The sequence below is a fragment of the Pelophylax lessonae genome (genome assembly GCF_965119305.1).
Source record: "Pelophylax lessonae genome assembly, chromosome: 11".
NCBI classification, from domain to species: domain Eukaryota; kingdom Metazoa; phylum Chordata; class Amphibia; order Anura; family Ranidae; genus Pelophylax; species Pelophylax lessonae.
The window spans coordinates 164632882-164651419 of NC_138778.1; positions in this window are offsets into that span (position 1 = coordinate 164632882).

An 18538-nucleotide genomic window follows, 5' to 3' on the forward strand; every position below is an offset into this window, starting at 1 on the left:
AGGACCAGGTACTGGCTGCAGCCCGGGAAGTAAGATTGTTGAAGTCAGAAAGTCTGGTAGGGAAATCTCAATGTTGGAATTCCAAAGAGATAATAGAATAAAGTATTTTAGAAACTGGCGCATGGGCTGATTTTTTTAGGTAGGCATTCAAGAAAATGCTTTCCTAGAAATGTGCATGTTGAATGTGCATTAATCCAGCACTAAACTGTAACTGATTTCTAAGTTATATTCAGGATATATCTAGAATATATCTAGGATCTGCATGTATAGTCTTTTAAGTCACTACTTTAATACTATTGCGATGTACAATGTATTATTATTCTTCATACATGCTATACTGTTAATGCATATCCCATATCTCTACAGTCTTCCAGAATATCATCAGCAGCAGCATGAGAAGTTCCGTAGAGAAAGTAAGTGTGGAAGTTAAAGACTTAAAAAACTTTGACTTTGATCTGAACCAAGTTCAAGTTTTGCTGTTTTAAACTTTTATAATAAACTCACTCAACTTGGGATTAATGCCAAATATGGGATAGATGACACATGTAAAGTTATTTATAAAGGTTATATTGCTAGAGAGTGAATTTAACACAAGCACCACATCCCTAGATAATGTTCAAGAGCAATTGGATAGGATAGTGGGACTTTTAAGGTGCTGTTATTTATTTATTAAATGATGGAGAAAAAAATCATGTTTTGTAAAAAGATTTCAAATATAATTTTATTAAAGACAATAGTACAAACATGAATACTTTTAAAATATATAAAAGCAAGAAGAAAGCACTTGATTATGCCTGCTCAACATTTTCTCCATCATTTAATAAATAAATAACAGCACCTTAAAAGTCCCACTATCCTATCCAATTGCTCTTGGACACATGTAAAGTGTTCAATTATATTTGTTTTACACTAGTGCCTCCCTTAGGAATATATGGACAACAACTGCAGATGGTCGATGGAACATTGTGATTTATTATGGTCCTCATTTGTAAATATGATAGAGAATTAAAGTGCAGGTCTAGGCAAAACCATTTTTTTTAGTCTTGCCCATTTCCCCATAGGTGGGGATTCACCTCTTTGTTTGTTTTGTAACAATTGCCTCCAAGAAAGTAAGTAAGGGGAAATCAATAATGTTTGAGTTGTCCTCAGAACAAGAGATGAAGGGAAATCATCCAATGGAGATGCTTATTCTGAGGACAAATGTCTAAGAGGGGAATGCTCCTCACTATGAGATATTACATCTCTGGAACAGTAAGTGAAGGTAAATGTCCCCTGAAGTATACATACAACAAATAATCTGGCAGGGGGTTTAGTCCTTCTTTGCTGTATCCAAAAAACAAACAAAAACATTTGGCTAAAAACTAAACATACATTTTATTCAACTCAGTGTTAATAATTTCAAATTTTGTCCAGATTTTTGCTCAGCAGCATAGACCATAGGTAGTTTAGCTTTCATGTATTTTTGTTTTTAATGTAAATTGTTAAAGCGGAACAATTTTCCCTTACACTCCAGCACTGCGGTGGCTGTCTTTTCTAGGTAACCAATTTTCGGCAATTTACATTGGCTGGACTGAGATGACGTCAACTCAGATACGCTGAAGTTTATTCATCTCAACAGATGCAGAATATATGTACAATGAGCTGCACTTGTGGACAGGCAGGTGAGAGCTTTAATGCAGATAAGACATGGTTGGGTTGATTTATTAGGAGCAAGAGCTTAGTAAATGAAGAGAAGCTCTGCTGACTTCCATCATCCAATTATGTGCAAGCTGCTTTTTTTTTTTTTCATTTTATTTGCATTTGATTTGGTATTTTTTGCAAAGTGACGCTTCATCTCATCTTTTACGTTCTTGTGCAAATTCCCTTGCAGAGTGCAACAGTCTATTTGCCTTTAGTAAATCAACCCCGGTATGTTTCATCTGTATTAAAAATCTGTCTGTTCACAATTCCTCTATTTAAATTATAGTTCCACTTTAATCAGTGCAGTTTGTTTTTTGAATACCTGGCTAGCTGGTAAGTGTGGTGGAAATCTTTTGTATTTTTTATTCTGTTAAAACACACTTTCCATGTGCACCCTACTTGAAAAAATGAGTTATCGATTCATTGGGATGATTAGTGATTACCATTTTTGTATAGCTTGCTGATTTTGATGCATGGCATTTTACGATGCCATTTTGCTGTGCTGGACTTCTGCTTTCTCCTGTGCATTAGCGAAACAATGGCCTACCTCCTAGCATACAAACCATCAATTTTTGCTATATATATATATATATCCTATATACGCTCCAAAATACTTTTATAGATTAGCTTTATAGACTACATCACATATTGATGAGGCAGTGTGGCTTCCACATATATTTGCAAATGTGCAACTAAAAGCTGATTTAATGCTAATTATTTTTCTCATTTGCTGGATAGCTGGTAAATGTGCTGGGATTTTTTCGTATCTTTTATATAACTTTTTTTCTAATTATTACAGTATCTCACAGCAGTTCAAAACACCACATCAGCACTCAGGAATCTGACCATGGAGAGCACCAAACCAAGGAACCTGTTCACCAACCAACCAAGTGATTCATCACAAAGAAGCAACATCTACCTATCTCTGAGCTGGACCTTCAGTTAGACATTTAGAAGGCTTTCATTTCTTTTTTTGTGGGCTATCTATTATCATGTGGGATGGGTAGGTCTTGTGTTGTCTAGTGTTGTCTAGTGTGTTGTCTAATGTCTGGTGTCTAGGTTTTGGTGAAAAGGTCTGAACACATCATAAAAAAATATAATTACAAGACTCACCCAAGCTCCACCGCCATATAAATGATATGAAGACAGAGTGCCGGTGCTAAGGCCAACCAGTCCACTGTAGATAAATCCAACAAAAAGCAGGCAACTCTGTGCATCTTCTTAAAAGACCCTTTATTGATGCACAACAGCAAATACAATGTCCATAGATGCTAACGCGTTTCAGCCTCAGCCTTCCTCAATGCTATGAGGAAGGCTGAGGCCAAAATGCGTTAGCATCTATGGACATTGTATTTACTGTTGTGCATCAATAAAGGATATTTTAAGAAGAAGCACAGAGTTGCCAGCTTTTTGTTGGATTTATATAAAAATATAATATCCCAAAGCTTCTGGTTAATTATTGGCTAAAGAGAAAGTTTTTTCCCAACATCGAGGAAGATTTGACAGGTTTGCACGTGTCAGAATTTTCTCTGTTTCTTAGAGAGAGAGAGCTCTTCCACACAAGATCCTAATTCTGTTCCCACTCTATTGACAAGGTGTTACACTATATTTTGGCCATGTTGTGATGTTATCCATGTCTCCTCTCTTTGACTGTATTGGGTATGGACCTGAAAACCGTACAGCTTAGCTCCAGAAACTTTTTGCAATTGTGGCAGGAACAAAACACACAAAAGTCACCGAAAAATTAATTGGGTAAATGTATGCCCTCATACTGCTACCATATGCAATCCACTGAAAATGCATTTGATGTGATTTTCTATAAAGTAGTTAAGGATTTTATGATAACCCCCAACATTTTCACATGCATAAATGAGATACATTTAGGCTCAACAAACAACCTAAGCCATTCCAGTCATCCATATGCTTGTTTAGAGGAAGCCTATTACATTTATCAAAGCCAGGATGCTTTGGCGTTCCAAAAATTATAAATGTGCCTCCAAATGTTGATAAGTGGAAGATAACAATACTACCCATACAGTATACAAAGTAAAATCCCATCTCTGGACTGCATTGAAAAACCACCCCCCCCCAAACCACCCCCCCCCTCCTGTGGGAGAGGAGTTCATGTAATGACATTAGCACCACTATTTGCCCAGTATAGTATTACTAGAGGGTGCTGTGTTGATTCCCTTTCCATGCAGTGGGTCCATGACACCTTGCACTTATTCTTCTTGGGTATTCTTGGGACAGTCCTTATTCTTCTTGGGCATCATTCAACCCAGAAGACTGGGACCATCTTGTACCAAAGAAGGGGAACTGCGAGGAACAGCTTGAAATTGGTATCAGGTCTTGGGGGAACCTTTACAACAAAAACATTTGCCTGGAGTTGGGCTTGTAATAAAAGAGCTGACTTCTGTGTTTCATACTCTATTTAATAACACTTTCTGAGGTTGGTGTAACCAGAGATTAGAAAAGACCTATAAGAATAAACTGGCTTGCTCAATATAATTTCACAAAGAACAACCGTGATTGGCAAAGTCCTGCAGCTTCTTTCAAACAAATATACAAAAAATCCTATAGTCAGATCAGTATGCTGCTATGGATGTCTGGTCAGAAATATACATTTATTCTCAATCCAAAATCTAAGTATATCTAGCCTAGCAAAAACTGGACCTTATATTTCCTAATCAGAGGTTCAATAATCGTGAGTAAAGATGTGTTTTATTGTTTGGTGAAAAAAAAAACTTGATTGATAGCATGTGCTTGGTAAGGTATATGTTCTTTTTTTTTTCTAATGTTCTATATATTAACTGTATTGCATGTGGTGCATCTTTCTACAGATGAAATAATAAAATTGCTCCTTTGTGTATTGCAACTTGCTGTACTGTGTATTTAGAAAGTGATTTTATTACTATACAAGGATAACATCAATATTTGTTTAAATGATATCTGGTTAGATAGATACCCTGAATTGTTGAAAGTATTGGGACGCCTGCCTTTACATGCACATGAACTTTAACCGGTTGCCGACCGCCGCACGACTTTATACTGCGTATATATAAAAATCGCAGATCGCCGCCATTACGCGTTAAAAAAAAAAAACACCAAAAATGACAGAAATCTTTCCCTTAGTTAGTAAACGCAATAACTTTTGTGCAAACCATTCAAAATACGCTTTTTGCGATTTTTTTTTACCAAACATATGTAGCAGAAATATAAAAGTGGGTAAAGAGGCGCTGGTGATCTTTTAGCTGGATATAAATCTTAGTTGGTTACGTATAAAAATCATATATAAAAAATATATAGACAATATAGTATATGAGATACGTGCATAAAAAATATACTTATTAAGGTGCTTATTAATATTAATAATTTATGTCCCAAATTTTTAATAGTGTATAAATTATATAAATACGGTATTGGTATTTTAGGTGTAACAAACAAAAAAAATTTTTTTGTGCTTATAGTGCATAAACTTAAAGTGCAAATGCTGACCTTAATTTACCAATAAATTATTACTTATTATAAAAGTGCTTAATATCTCCACCAATAAGTTATATTCACATATAATAAATAGAAAAAATTAATAGTGCTCAAAAATTTGTGAAAAAAGTCTCTATGTTTCTGGATTTTTCATGCAACCAAATTGTGCGTTTTTTGTGATCTTTAATTCTTTCTTTAAAAAGTGCTCCAAGTGCTGGGGTGTGTCACACGTGGCCTCTTACCAGCTTTCCACAGGTCACAAGGACCTCCAGCGCATGTGATCCCTTTAAATTGGGTGGATCAAACCTCTCCTCGGTACTTTGTATATCCTGCTCCTACGTTACTCGAGGTGGACAATATAGTCCATACATATAAAGATAGGAAAAAAAGCCTCCAATAGTGAAATATTGTTTATTTAATAAAAAACACAAACTAAGGATAACAATTTGCCTCTTACTCTTTGTTGTGCCCTCCTGGCACTGGGCAATTAAGCAGTATGGGTCACGGGTGTTGGGAAGATATCCTCAGGGGATCTGCAGCTCCCTCATGTATCTCTCTCCCTGTTCCGTTTATGCCGATCGGCTTGCGTCCCAGCCACTGCCTCGAATGCCTCTGTTAGTTCCGGGTATAGCATTAACCACAATGCATTTCGCTCATTGTGCGTCATCAGGCGGTTCCTGCTACCCGGAGTTTCCTGTACTAAATATCACTCTCATTCATTTGATTGGCTGATGTTCGATCTCTCCAACATCTCCATTTTATTATAATTTTTGGGTGACACTGAAAAAGATCTTTCTTACCACTACCTAAGATCTTTAATTACTCCATTTATGTTATAAAAATAAGGTTTTGCTGCAGATCCTCTGGGTATATTCCCACTACCTACATCGGTCATACAGCAAACTTTTCAGATCATTACACTTATCAAAGCAATATTCCAAGGCATACATATATTTTAAATCAAACATAATATTCATAAACAATCTTTATTTAAAAACTATTATTTAAAATTCTATGTATTACTATTTATTTTGCGTGCTATTTTTAATCCTAGCGCCATCTAGTGGATTTTTTGGAGAACATATATTCCTATTTTCTTTTTTCCTTCTTTTCAGGATAGGGATAAATTCTCATTATATTAATTAGATTATATAAATATAAATATATAAAAAACATTTAAAATTAATTTTAAAATTGTAATTTTTAATAATATACATTGTATTGGAAAAAAAAGACTGCAAGGGATATATTATATATTTTTATTTTAAAAGACTATAAAAATTCATATGATTCTATAAAATCTTTTAAAATTCTATAAATCTTTTAAAAATCTTTTAAAAATTATTCAGGTAGCAATTGAGGTCTATGTCGGCGTTTAACCCCATAGGTTTCAGAGTCTTTAATCTATGAATCCATACAGTTTCATTCTGTGATATCATTTTCCTCATGTCTGAACCTCTCCAATGATTCACTATTTTATCTATTCCACAGAACCAAAGTAGAGAGGGGTCCTGGTTGTGGTATATTCTGAAATGGTTTGATAAGCTGTGCTTTCTGAAACCTTTTTTAATATTGTCGACATGTTCCCCAATTCTCTTCGCTAAGGTGCGAGTAGTGCGTCCAATATATTTTAGCCCGCAGGGGCAAGTACACATGTATGTAACGAATCTGGTGTCACATGTGATAAATTGTTTTATCTCAAATTCTCTGTTATCTGATGAGAAAAACTTGTGCTCGATCCTTTTCTTGAAATTGCTTGTCCTGCAGGCTTTGCATCTTCTGCACCTATAAAAGCCATTTTTTGCAAAGAACATCTGTTGTCTTTTAGGTGGATCTGGTACATTTTTTGCTAAAATATTGCGTAATCCCGGGGCCCTTTTATAAATAAATTTCGGATTTTTTGGAAGGAGTGATTTTAGTGTATCATCTCTGAGGAGAATATGCCAGTTTTTCTTTAAACAATATTCAACTTCCTTGTATTGTGTATTAAACCCCGTTATAAAGGCAAGTTCAAAGTTGGAATTTTCTTTTTTCTTCTTTTTCTTGTTCCTTAGAAGGTCTTCTCTCTTCATTTCGGATATTTTCTTTTGGGTATTTCTTAGGTCTTTTTCTTTGTATCCTTTTTCTTTGAACCTTTCTATTAATTTATCTGTTTGTGTATTGTAGTCTATCAAGTTCGTACAATTCCTTCTTATCCGGGTGAATTGCCCTTTGGGTATGGCCTGTATCCACGCCGGATGGTGGCAACTTCTTTTAGAGATATATCCGTTTGTGTCCACTTTTTTGAAGAAGGTCCTTGTGTTTAAAGTGCTATTGTGCTTATATATCTCAAGGTCTAGAAATTGTACCGTATTCTTATCCATGTTTCCAGTAAATTTTATCTGGTATTTGTTGTTATTCATCCTTTTAAAGAATTGTTCCAGGGATTCTTGGGATCCTTCCCACACAACCAAGATGTCATCCAGATATCGACGGTAGTATTTCAACTGTTGTGGGAATTTTGCATAAATTTCTTCCTCTTCCCATTTGGCTAAAAATATGTTTGCTACGCTGGGAGCATAACGTGCTCCCATGGCTACACCCTTTATTTGCTTGTAGTATTCATTCTTGTACCAGAAATGGTGGTTTGACATAGCCATATTTAAGCCTTCCAGTAGAAATTCTCTTTGGGAATCTTTTAGGTTTGTGTACTTTTCTAAAGCCCATTTAGTAGCACTTAGTGCATCCTGCTGTTTGATGTTGGTATATAATGTCTCCACATCAATCGATGCCAGTATTGTATGTTCGGTGATATTTATATTCTCTAGTGAATTTATTGTTTCCTTGGTGTCCTTTAGAAAGGATCTTCCAATGGCAGCTATAGGCTGAAGAAATATATCCAAATATTCACCTATTCTAGCATATAGGGATTCAATGCCACTAATTATTGGTCTTCCCGGTGGTTGTTGTAAATTTTTATGGATCTTTGGGATTTGATATATCACCGGCATCCGTGGGGCTTTTATGTTCAAGTATTTTCCTTCTTTTTTATTTAGGAGGCCCTTTTTCATCCCTTTGTTAATCCACTGTGTCATTTTCGCTTTTAATTTATTGGTTGGATTTCCGGACAATTTTAAGTACGTTTCTTGATCATTTACGATTCGATCCAGTTCTTTTATATAATCTTCTTTTTTCAGGATCACTAGACCTCCTCCTTTATCCGCTGGTCTAATAATAATACTTTTCTTATTTTCCAGACTTCTGATGGCTTCCCAAACTTCTTTGGTATTTTTAGTTGGTTTTCTTTTTAACATTTGCACTTCTTTTTGTACAATATTTCTAAACACTTGAATATATTGGTATGTGCTCGATTTGGGGTTAAATATTGACTTGTTTCGAAGTTGGGTATGTTGGTATTCTGGTCCTTCTTCTTCTCCTACCCCTTTCTTTTGTTGTTCAGCAAAAAATTTTTTGATATTTAATTTTCGTATAAATTTTTCTAGATCAATAAAGGTTTCAAAGTGATCTAGAGATTTAGCAGGGGCAAATTTCAAGCCTTCTTGTAATATTTTCAATTCAGATGTTGTAAGTTCCACCCCTGCTAAATTAAAAATCCCTTGTTCTAAACGTCCCTTTTCCGTTTTCTTTCTCCCTCCTCTGCATCCTCTTTTTTTGCGTTTTCTCTCATGTTGACCCAATAGTTGTCTTTCCAGGATTTCTCTTCCCCCTGGTGCTTGAATTGTCCAGAGGGCCCTGGTTTTTGTCCATCCTGGGGATGAGGGTATATATATTGTCCTGAGGAACCTGGTTTTTGACCATCAGAGGGGTATGTATAGTTATATTGGTTGTTCCTATATTCCTGATGAGAAGGGAGTCGTTCTCTCTCTCTATATCCTCCCGGGTGTTCTTGTCTAGGTCTTTCTGGGGGGTGATTATAATATTCTTGATCATTTCTATATGATATAGGTCCCTCTCCTCCTCGAGGGTGTTGATAATAATTATCATATTGATAATTTTTCTTATATCCTCTCCCTCTTCCACGTCCTCGTCCTCTTCCTCTTCCCCTACCTCTGCCTCTCACCTGTTTGTATAGGGGCTGTTGGGGGGTTTGTTGGGAAGCATAGGGTGTAGAGTTAGAGTTTCTCCTTTCATAGTTGTAGTTCTCCCTTGCCTTTGGATGTTCCAGATATCTAGGAGTAGAAAATTCTTCCCTATTTCTTAGGGGTGAGAATCTATTGCTGGTGGGAATCAGAATAGTATTCACTGTAGTATCACCCTCATCATCTTCACAAATAGTAGGGGTCATCTCCTCTCTCCTTGGGTTGTTATGTGGTGTTACTCTGAAATCTTTCAAGAGATTATGTCTTACTTCTAGGTGACTATGTTCTCTTTCTGGGGATGATTCCCTTGAATTAACACCTATCACCTCCTGCCATTTGTAGACTGTGCCTTTTTTGTAATCCTCAATATCACGTTGGTATTTTTTAATTTTTTTCTTTTTTATATCAGTGTCGTATTGTGTGATGTGTTTTTGCATCATTATAATCTTATCTTTATATTCTTGTGTCTCTGTAAGTGGAGCTAATTTCTCTTTGATGTTCTGTATTTTTGATTCTATGATGGTTAATTTCGTTTTCCTTCTTTTAATTAAAAGTTCCATAAGTTGTTTTTCTTTACTATTAAAAAATTTGAACCATTCTTCCATAGAGGTTTTATCCTCTAGCCCGTCATTGGGATTCACATCCCATCTTAGTCGCCTGGGGGTGATATCCTCCTCAATATATCTATCAAAGGTAGTAATATCCCACCAGGTCCTAATTTGTCTCTCCAGATTGTACTGTAACTGTTTAAAGTTTTGGGACATATTTACTTCGTTAATTGATCGTTGTTGGAAGATTTCGCTAGAATTATAGGTTCTCTCTTTTAATAAATTAAAAACATCCATTGTTCCAGTTGATTTTGAGCCGGCTGCCATTCAATAAGGTGCTTAAATAAGTACCCAAAATATCAGTAAAAACGTTAAGGAAGGCGCCTAGCTCTTTCTAAAGATATTAAAACCTGCTGCCCCTTTAATTGTTTGAAACAATAAATAGATATAAAAGTGGGTAAAGAGGCGCTGGTGATCTTTTAGCTGGATATAAATCTTAGTTGGTTACGTATAAAAATCATATATAAAAAATATATAGACAATATAGTATATGAGATACGTGCATAAAAAATATACTTATTAAGGTGCTTATTAATATTAATAATTTATGTCCCAAATTTTTAATAGTGTATAAATTATATAAATACGGTATTGGTATTTTAGGTGTAACAAACAAAAAAAATTTTTTTGTGCTTATAGTGCATAAACTTAAAGTGCAAATGCTGACCTTAATTTACCAATAAATTATTACTTATTATAAAAGTGCTTAATATCTCCACCAATAAGTTATATTCACATATAATAAATAGAAAAAATTAATAGTGCTCAAAAATTTGTGAAAAAAGTCTCTATGTTTCTGGATTTTTCATGCAACCAAATTGTGCGTTTTTTGTGATCTTTAATTCTTTCTTTAAAAAGTGCTCCAAGTGCTGGGGTGTGTCACACGTGGCCTCTTACCAGCTTTCCACAGGTCACAAGGACCTCCAGCGCATGTGATCCCTTTAAATTGGGTGGATCAAACCTCTCCTCGGTACTTTGTATATCCTGCTCCTACGTTACTCGAGGTGGACAATATAGTCCATACATATAAAGATAGGAAAAAAAGCCTCCAATAGTGAAATATTGTTTATTTAATAAAAAACACAAACTAAGGATAACAATTTGCCTCTTACTCTTTGTTGTGCCCTCCTGGCACTGGGCAATTAAGCAGTATGGGTCACGGGAGGCTTTTTTTCCTATCTTTATATGTATGGACTATATTGTCCACCTCGAGTAACGTAGGAGCAGGATATACAAAGTACCGAGGAGAGGTTTGATCCACCCAATTTAAAGGGATCACATGCGCTGGAGGTCCTTGTGACCTGTGGAAAGCTGGTAAGAGGCCACGTGTGACACACCCCAGCACTTGGAGCACTTTTTAAAGAAAGAATTAAAGATCACAAAAAACGCACAATTTGGTTGCATGAAAAATCCAGAAACATAGAGACTTTTTTCACAAATTTTTGAGCACTATTAATTTTTTCTATTTATTATATGTGAATATAACTTATTGGTGGAGATATTAAGCACTTTTATAATAAGTAATAATTTATTGGTAAATTAAGGTCAGCATTTGCACTTTAAGTTTATGCACTATAAGCACAAAAAAATTTTTTTTGTTTGTTACACCTAAAATACCAATACCGTATTTATATAATTTATACACTATTAAAAATTTGGGACATAAATTATTAATATTAATAAGCACCTTAATAAGTATATTTTTTATGCACGTATCTCATATACTATATTGTCTATATATTTTTTATATATGATTTTTATACGTAACCAACTAAGATTTATATCCAGCTAAAAGATCACCAGCGCCTCTTTACCCACTTTTATATCTATTTATTGTTTCAAACAATTAAAGGGGCAGCAGGTTTTAATATCTTTAGAAAGAGCTAGGCGCCTTCCTTAACGTTTTTACTGATATGTAGCAGAAAACAAATTGGCCAAAAATGTTAAAAAATTTTGATTTTTACATTTTTTTGGGGGAATTTCATATAAAAAAATGTGAAAAATATTGTTATTTTTGCAAAATTTACGCTATTTTTTTGTTTATAGCGCAAAAAGTAAAAATCGCACAGGTGATCAAATACCACCAAAAGAAAGCTCTGTTTGTGGGAAAAAAAGGACGTCAAATTCATTTAGGTACAGTGTCGCACGACCGCGCAATTGTCCGTTAAGATCACACAGTAAAAAATCGCAAAAAAAAACCCTGGTCGGAATGGGGGTAAAATCTTCCGGGGCTTAAGTGGATAATGGTATCCCAGTCTTAGTCCGTAGGGTTCAGTATTGAGTTGACCCACCCTTTGCAGCTATAACAGCTTCAACTTTTCTTGGAAGACTGTCCACAAGGTTTAGGAGTGTGTCTATGGGAGTGTTTGACCATTCTTCCAGAAGCACATTTGTGAGGTCAGGCACTGATGTTGGACAAGAAGGCCTAGCTCGCAGTTCCCATAGGTAATCTATCGGGTTGAGGTTAGGACTCTGTGCAGGCCAGTCAATTTTCTCTACCCCAAATTTGTTCATCCATGTCTTTATTAGGAAAGAGGAAAAAAATCTTGGCCTAAATCCTGGCTAAATACCCACCCCTACTGTCTCCTAATTATTAGTCATAAATAAGGGGCTGCAGATAGTGTATTTATGGATTCAAACCTTGTCCTGTAGAATGCTTTTGAAATCATTTCATTTTTTAGAATGACACAGCAAAAGGTCTTCTAAACACAACTTGGAGGACTTTCCACGTCATTATGAATTTGGTATGAAGTTCCATTAAATATAGTTTTGATCAAGATATAATACAGTGAGTTAGAAAAACACAAGGATGCTGTACCAGCCTACTGATAACCCTCCACACACCAAAATTTGCCAAGGTTTTCATACTGCCAGAGTGGGTCTGGTTGATGCACTTTCCCGATGTAGTATACAGCACTTTTTTTGAAGAGCTGTGCTAAGCACTACTTGCATCTAAACTGGCATGGTTTCTGAAAAATATTTAGAAAAAATAAATAATCAGGCGCCCAGGACACAAAAGGTAAGTAGCCAATTAATAGAGGGGTAAGAAAGTGCTGCTAATCAATTGCAGGTGATCTGCAAAAAGTAACATAAAGATGGCAATCAGCGCAGTTCCCTAGTGATCCCCTACTGATGTGAAATAAAGATCTATATTAGATGTAATGTAATTTGGTGTATCCCTGCACTGGCACTTTGCTCCTTATCAAGATCTTTGATGAAGTGTGCACTTTTGATTATTTAAGAGATTGATTATAGCGTATTTACTCACTGACTTATGTTTGCAATTTGTATGAATTTTTTGGGTATGTCACTATGAAATCAATCCCATCATTTATTGTAAAAATATTTTTTCTGTTTAATACACTAGTGCACCTTACATACATTTTCCAGGAAGCTGGTCAATGTTTTTTCTTTTATACAAAATTTAGTTTTTCTCTTTTTTTGCACTTTACATGCATTTTCCAGGAAGCTGGTCAATGTTTTTTAGCACTTTATATATATTTAGTGACACTTGGCACTATTTTTTCTGATTGCCCTTGTTTATGCATACACAATAGTTCATCATATTGCACTTGCCACTTTTTAGAAAAATGATTTAGTTCAAAGATATTTGAGAGATATACAATTTGCAGATTTTTTTCTACAGGTTTGGATACTGTCTCACTCTATTTTGAGATACACCAAATTACATTACATCTAATATAGATCTTTATTTCACATCAGTAGGGGATCACTAGGGAACTGCGCTGACTGCCATCTTTATGTTTCTGAAAAATATCCCTTTGTTTAAATATTTTTTTATGGGGTCTCCATAACGGTAGCAGTCAGATGCATGTGGAAGCATTAGGAAACCTAAGACCAATGTGCAGCCACTCCTCCCTTTTAACACTTCTGAGCAGTTGCAGCTGTGCTGTGTGATGAAACAGAAGCTTGCTTTGGTGTTTTGTGAATCATCCTTCACTAAAGAATCTTTCTTTGGTCTTTGTAAAATAACCTTCACTAAAGAATATTTCATTTCATAGAGCAAAGTAAGCAAAATGCTAGCTTTGCTTGGGTTTTCCTTCCAGTGCAGTGCGCACCCTGTAGACCCTTTGTATGAACATCTTGCAATTATTTGTGTTCTCCAATGGCAGTAAAGCGTTATAGTTTTAGCCACAAATGTTTCCCAGGACCACACACCAATACAGTGAACCACAAAACAAGTGATTACAGAATGGTTTCAGCTGGCTCTCCACCCATCAGAAAAGCCTAACTAACATCTTTCACCTGTGTAGGGCTTAAATTAACGCTAAAGCTGCATTATTAACCACTTTACCACCGCCCACAGTAATATTACTGCGGCAGAGTGGCTCGTTATCGTCTGACGACGTAGTACTACGTCGTCAGACACTCCCCCTTCTGGGCGGCGCTTGCGCGCCGCCGGAGGCTCGCTCCCACTGTTTTCAGTCACAGCGGGAGTCGGGCCAGGGGAGGAGCAGCGGCGATCACCGCCGCTCTTCCCCCGATCATCGGGGATCTAGTGTGGAGATCCGCCCGCCTGTGTAAACACAAGCGGGCGGATCTCCATAGTGACAGGGAGTGACAGATCGGACCGTTCAGCATAGCTGGACGTCCGATCTGTCCATGACTCACTCAATCACCTCCCTCCCCACACGTCAGTAAGCACCAGGCATACATTAACCCCTCCCTCTCCAATAAAATTAACCCCTTCCCTGCCAGGGTCATTTTTACAGTAACAGTGCATATATATAGCACTGATTACTGCAGTAATGTCACTGGTACCCCCAAAAGTGTCAAAAATGTCAGTCAAGGGTCCGATCTGTCCGCCGCAATGTCGCAGTCCCGCAAAAAAAATCGCAGATCGCCGCCATTACGCGTTAAAAAAAAACACCAAAAATGACAGAAATTTTTCCCTTTGTTAGTAAACGCAATAACTTTTGCGCAAACCAATCAAAATACGCTTATTGTGATTTTTTTTACCAAGCATAGGTAGCAGAAAACAAATTGGCCAAAAATTTTTTAAAAAATTGGTTTTTACATTTTTTTGGGGGGGAATTTCATATAAAAAATGTTAAAAATATTGTTATTTTTTCAAAATAAACGCTCTTTTTTTGTTTATAGCGCAAAAAGTAAAAATCGCACAGGTGATCAAATACCACCAAAAGAAAGCTCTGTTTGTGGGGAAAAAAGGACGTAAATTTCGTTTGGGAACGGCGTCGCACGACCGCGCAATTGTCAGTTAAAGTCGCACAGCGCCGAATCGCAAAAAATGGCCTGGACGGAAGACAGCAAAATCCTCCGGTGGTAAAGTGGTTAAAAAAAATTTAAATAATAAAAGTGTTATACAATGGTTTTGCACAGAGCAGCCCCGATCCTCCTCATCTGGGGTCCCCCACTAGTGCTCCAGGCTCTTCCTCTTTGACGAATGATCCCATAGAAAGCTGCTTTCTATGGAGCCACTTTTGCTGGCTCGCTCCCAAGCTGCCATGTCTACATCTATTTGATTGACTGCAGAGAGACCCAAAAGCTCCCACAGTTATTAACCTGCCCAGTGAGGATGTAGACAGTGGTGACAGCCACTGCTCTCTTGCACATCACTCGATTGGGGTAGGGCTGGGACTCAGGGGTAGTGATCGACCGATATTGTTTTTTTCAGTGCCGATACCGATATCAATATTTTGGTCATTGGATATCGGTATTGGCCGATATTGGCCGATATTTTCAGACATTTACATTTTTTATTTTTTTATTTGTCACAGGTACTGTTGTGGAGGGATCTGGGGGTTTAAAAGACCCCAAACCCCTCCTCTGCACTTAAAAGCATTCAAAACAGCCAAGTTTGGCTGTTTTGAATGCTGTCATTTTTTTAAATCTGGCGCCGAATACCCGGAAGTGATGTCATGACATCACTTCAGGGTTTGTACATGGAGACCTGATCAGAGCCGAATGCGGCTTTGATCGGGTCTTCTCTTCGGCAGCCATGGAGGTAGGATGCCCAGGTCTCTCGGTGGGACGGGTGACCCGGGCGAGCCGCGGAAGATGGCAGGAGGGGGGGGCGGACGTCCCCTCCCACCGCTTGTAATGACAGCCAAGCAGCTTCTCAGCTACATCGGTTGTCATTACAAGACAGCCGACCGTCAGCTATGGACGCCGGTACCGGGGTGATGCCTCTAGCTGCAGGCATTACTCCGGTACAGCACTTTCCTGGAATATCGGCAATATCGGTAACCTCAGGGGCTGATTCAGATATCGGCTTTGCCGATAATCGGTCGATCCCTACTCAGGGGGGAGCATTTGTTTTTACCTAAATTCATAGAATGCATTGAGGTATAAAATCTTAAGGCTTTAGAACTTGATGGTTAAGCACTAAATGGGTTAAGCATGTTAGAGGGGTTTGCTGATGGGCAGAGAGCCCAGCTAAAGCCAGTCTCCGATCATTTGTTTTGTGATTCACTATATAGGTGTTCAGTCCTCGGAAACACTTGTGACTACGTGTTCGGATTTGATCAATGAACCAGCATCCAGGAGCAGTGTTTGAACTGGCCGGCTCTTCTGACAGGAACATGTGAACGGTGCTGCTTTTTATTAGGTTTATCACAGATTTAGTGCAATCACTATGGTAGAACCAGCAGCACAATGTGCATTGGCCTGACTACATGTAGTCCAGCTCAGGAATGTGCACTAAAGAGTGACAACACCACAGCAGAACTATTCAGGTGATGTGATGTCACCCTAAGAAAAATAGAAACACTTTGTTAGGATTAACAGGTATGAGGTATTTGAATGGAGGCGTGTTTCTAATATTAGTTTTAATAAATGTGCACATTTTGCAATTGATATTATATCTTTACACATAGAAATACTTCCTAACAATGTGTCTCTTTCTCTCTGATAAAACTGATGCTGCTGGGTGGACAAAGAGAGAGGGACACAGTGGCATCAACAAGAGGCCTATTTGCAAATAAAGTTGAACAACAACATTCAGTAATCATTGTGATTGTCTTTAATGCTGATCACATGATCAAGGACCATGCTGATTGGTTCCTAATGGGTTCATAGTTACATAGGTTGAAAAAATACACAAGTCCATCTAGCTCAACCAATGCAGGTTCGTCTGACACCTGCAGCTGTTTGTGATTGAACTAAGGCCCACATCGGTGCATGCTGCAATTTTACAGCTGTAGTATTAATTAACGTTATCAAAGCAGGGGGAACTGTACTGAGAGGATAGGACTAGAGAGTGTAGTTGTCCAGGGTTTATTAGATATTGCATATTATATTTTCTACTAGACTGGAATTCTTACTTAACCACTTCCTGCCCACCGTATGCAGAATGACGGAATATGACATCCAGCAGGATAAGCCGCTCGCGCACGCCTGCAAGGGCTCACAGCGCGGCGATCAGTAATGCAGTGTGTCACTCTGACTCACTGCATTTCTGATCTCGGTAAAGAGCCTATGCCATAGACTCTTTACCATGTGATCAGCTATGTCCAATCACAGCTGGTCACATCATAACCAAGAAGTGTCATTTATCTGCTTTTCCTCCATTCGCACTGACAAAGCACGAGTAGAGGAGAGCTGATCAGCGGCTCTCCTGACAGGGAGGGGGCGGGTCTGTGCTGATAATCAGCGCATTGATTATCAGTGAAGACCCATCAATGATGCACACTAGAGCCCACCAGGGATGTCAACCCATGCCCACCACGGATGCCCACCCATGCCCACCAGGGATGCCAATCAGTGTCCATTAGGGATGCCAATTAGTGCCTGTCAGTGCTTCCTTATCAGTGCTGCCTATCAGTGCCATCTATCAGTGCCCATCAGTGTCCATCATTGCCTATCAGTGCCTATCAGTGCTCATCAGTGCCACCTACAGTATAAGTGCCCATCAGTGCCCATCAGTGCCACCTATCAGTGCCTATAAGTGCCACCTATGAGTGCCCATCATTGCCACATATCAGTGCCCATCAGTGTTTCATATTAGTGCCTCATCTATCAGTGCCAATCAGTGCTGCATATTATTGCCTCATCTATCAGTGCCCATCATTGCCCTTTAGAGCCATCATTCAGTGCTGACTATCAGTGCCCAATCAGTGCCACCTATCAGTGCCCATCAGTGCTGCCTATAAATGCACATCAGTGCAACCTATCAGTGCCCATCAGTGCTGCATATCAGTGCCACCTATCAGTGCCAATTAGTGCTGCATATTAGTGCCTCATTGTCAGTGCCCATCAGCACCACCTCATCAGTGCCCATCAGTGCCCTCTCATCAGTGCCCATTAGTGCAGCCTCATCAGTGCTCATCAGTGAAGGAGAAAACATACTTATTTACAAAATTTTATAACAGAAATTAGTAAAAATAAAAAACCCAGTGGTGATCAAATACCACCAAAAGAAAGCTCTATTTGTAGGGGAAAAAAATTATAAAAATTTAGTTTGAGTACAGTGTTTCATAACCATGCAATTCAAAATGCAACAGCACTGAAAGCTGAAAATTGGCCTGGGCAGGAAGAGGGTGAAAGTGCCCTGTATTGAATTGGTAAATTAGGGCAAATATGCAATATTTCAGAAAATGTTCTTGAAACATCCTATTTCTAATAAGAGAAAAACCTAGACGCATACCATAATCATTGACCTGTCTTTCATGTAAGCATAATGCTGGCTTTCAATCTTACCTTAGGTGT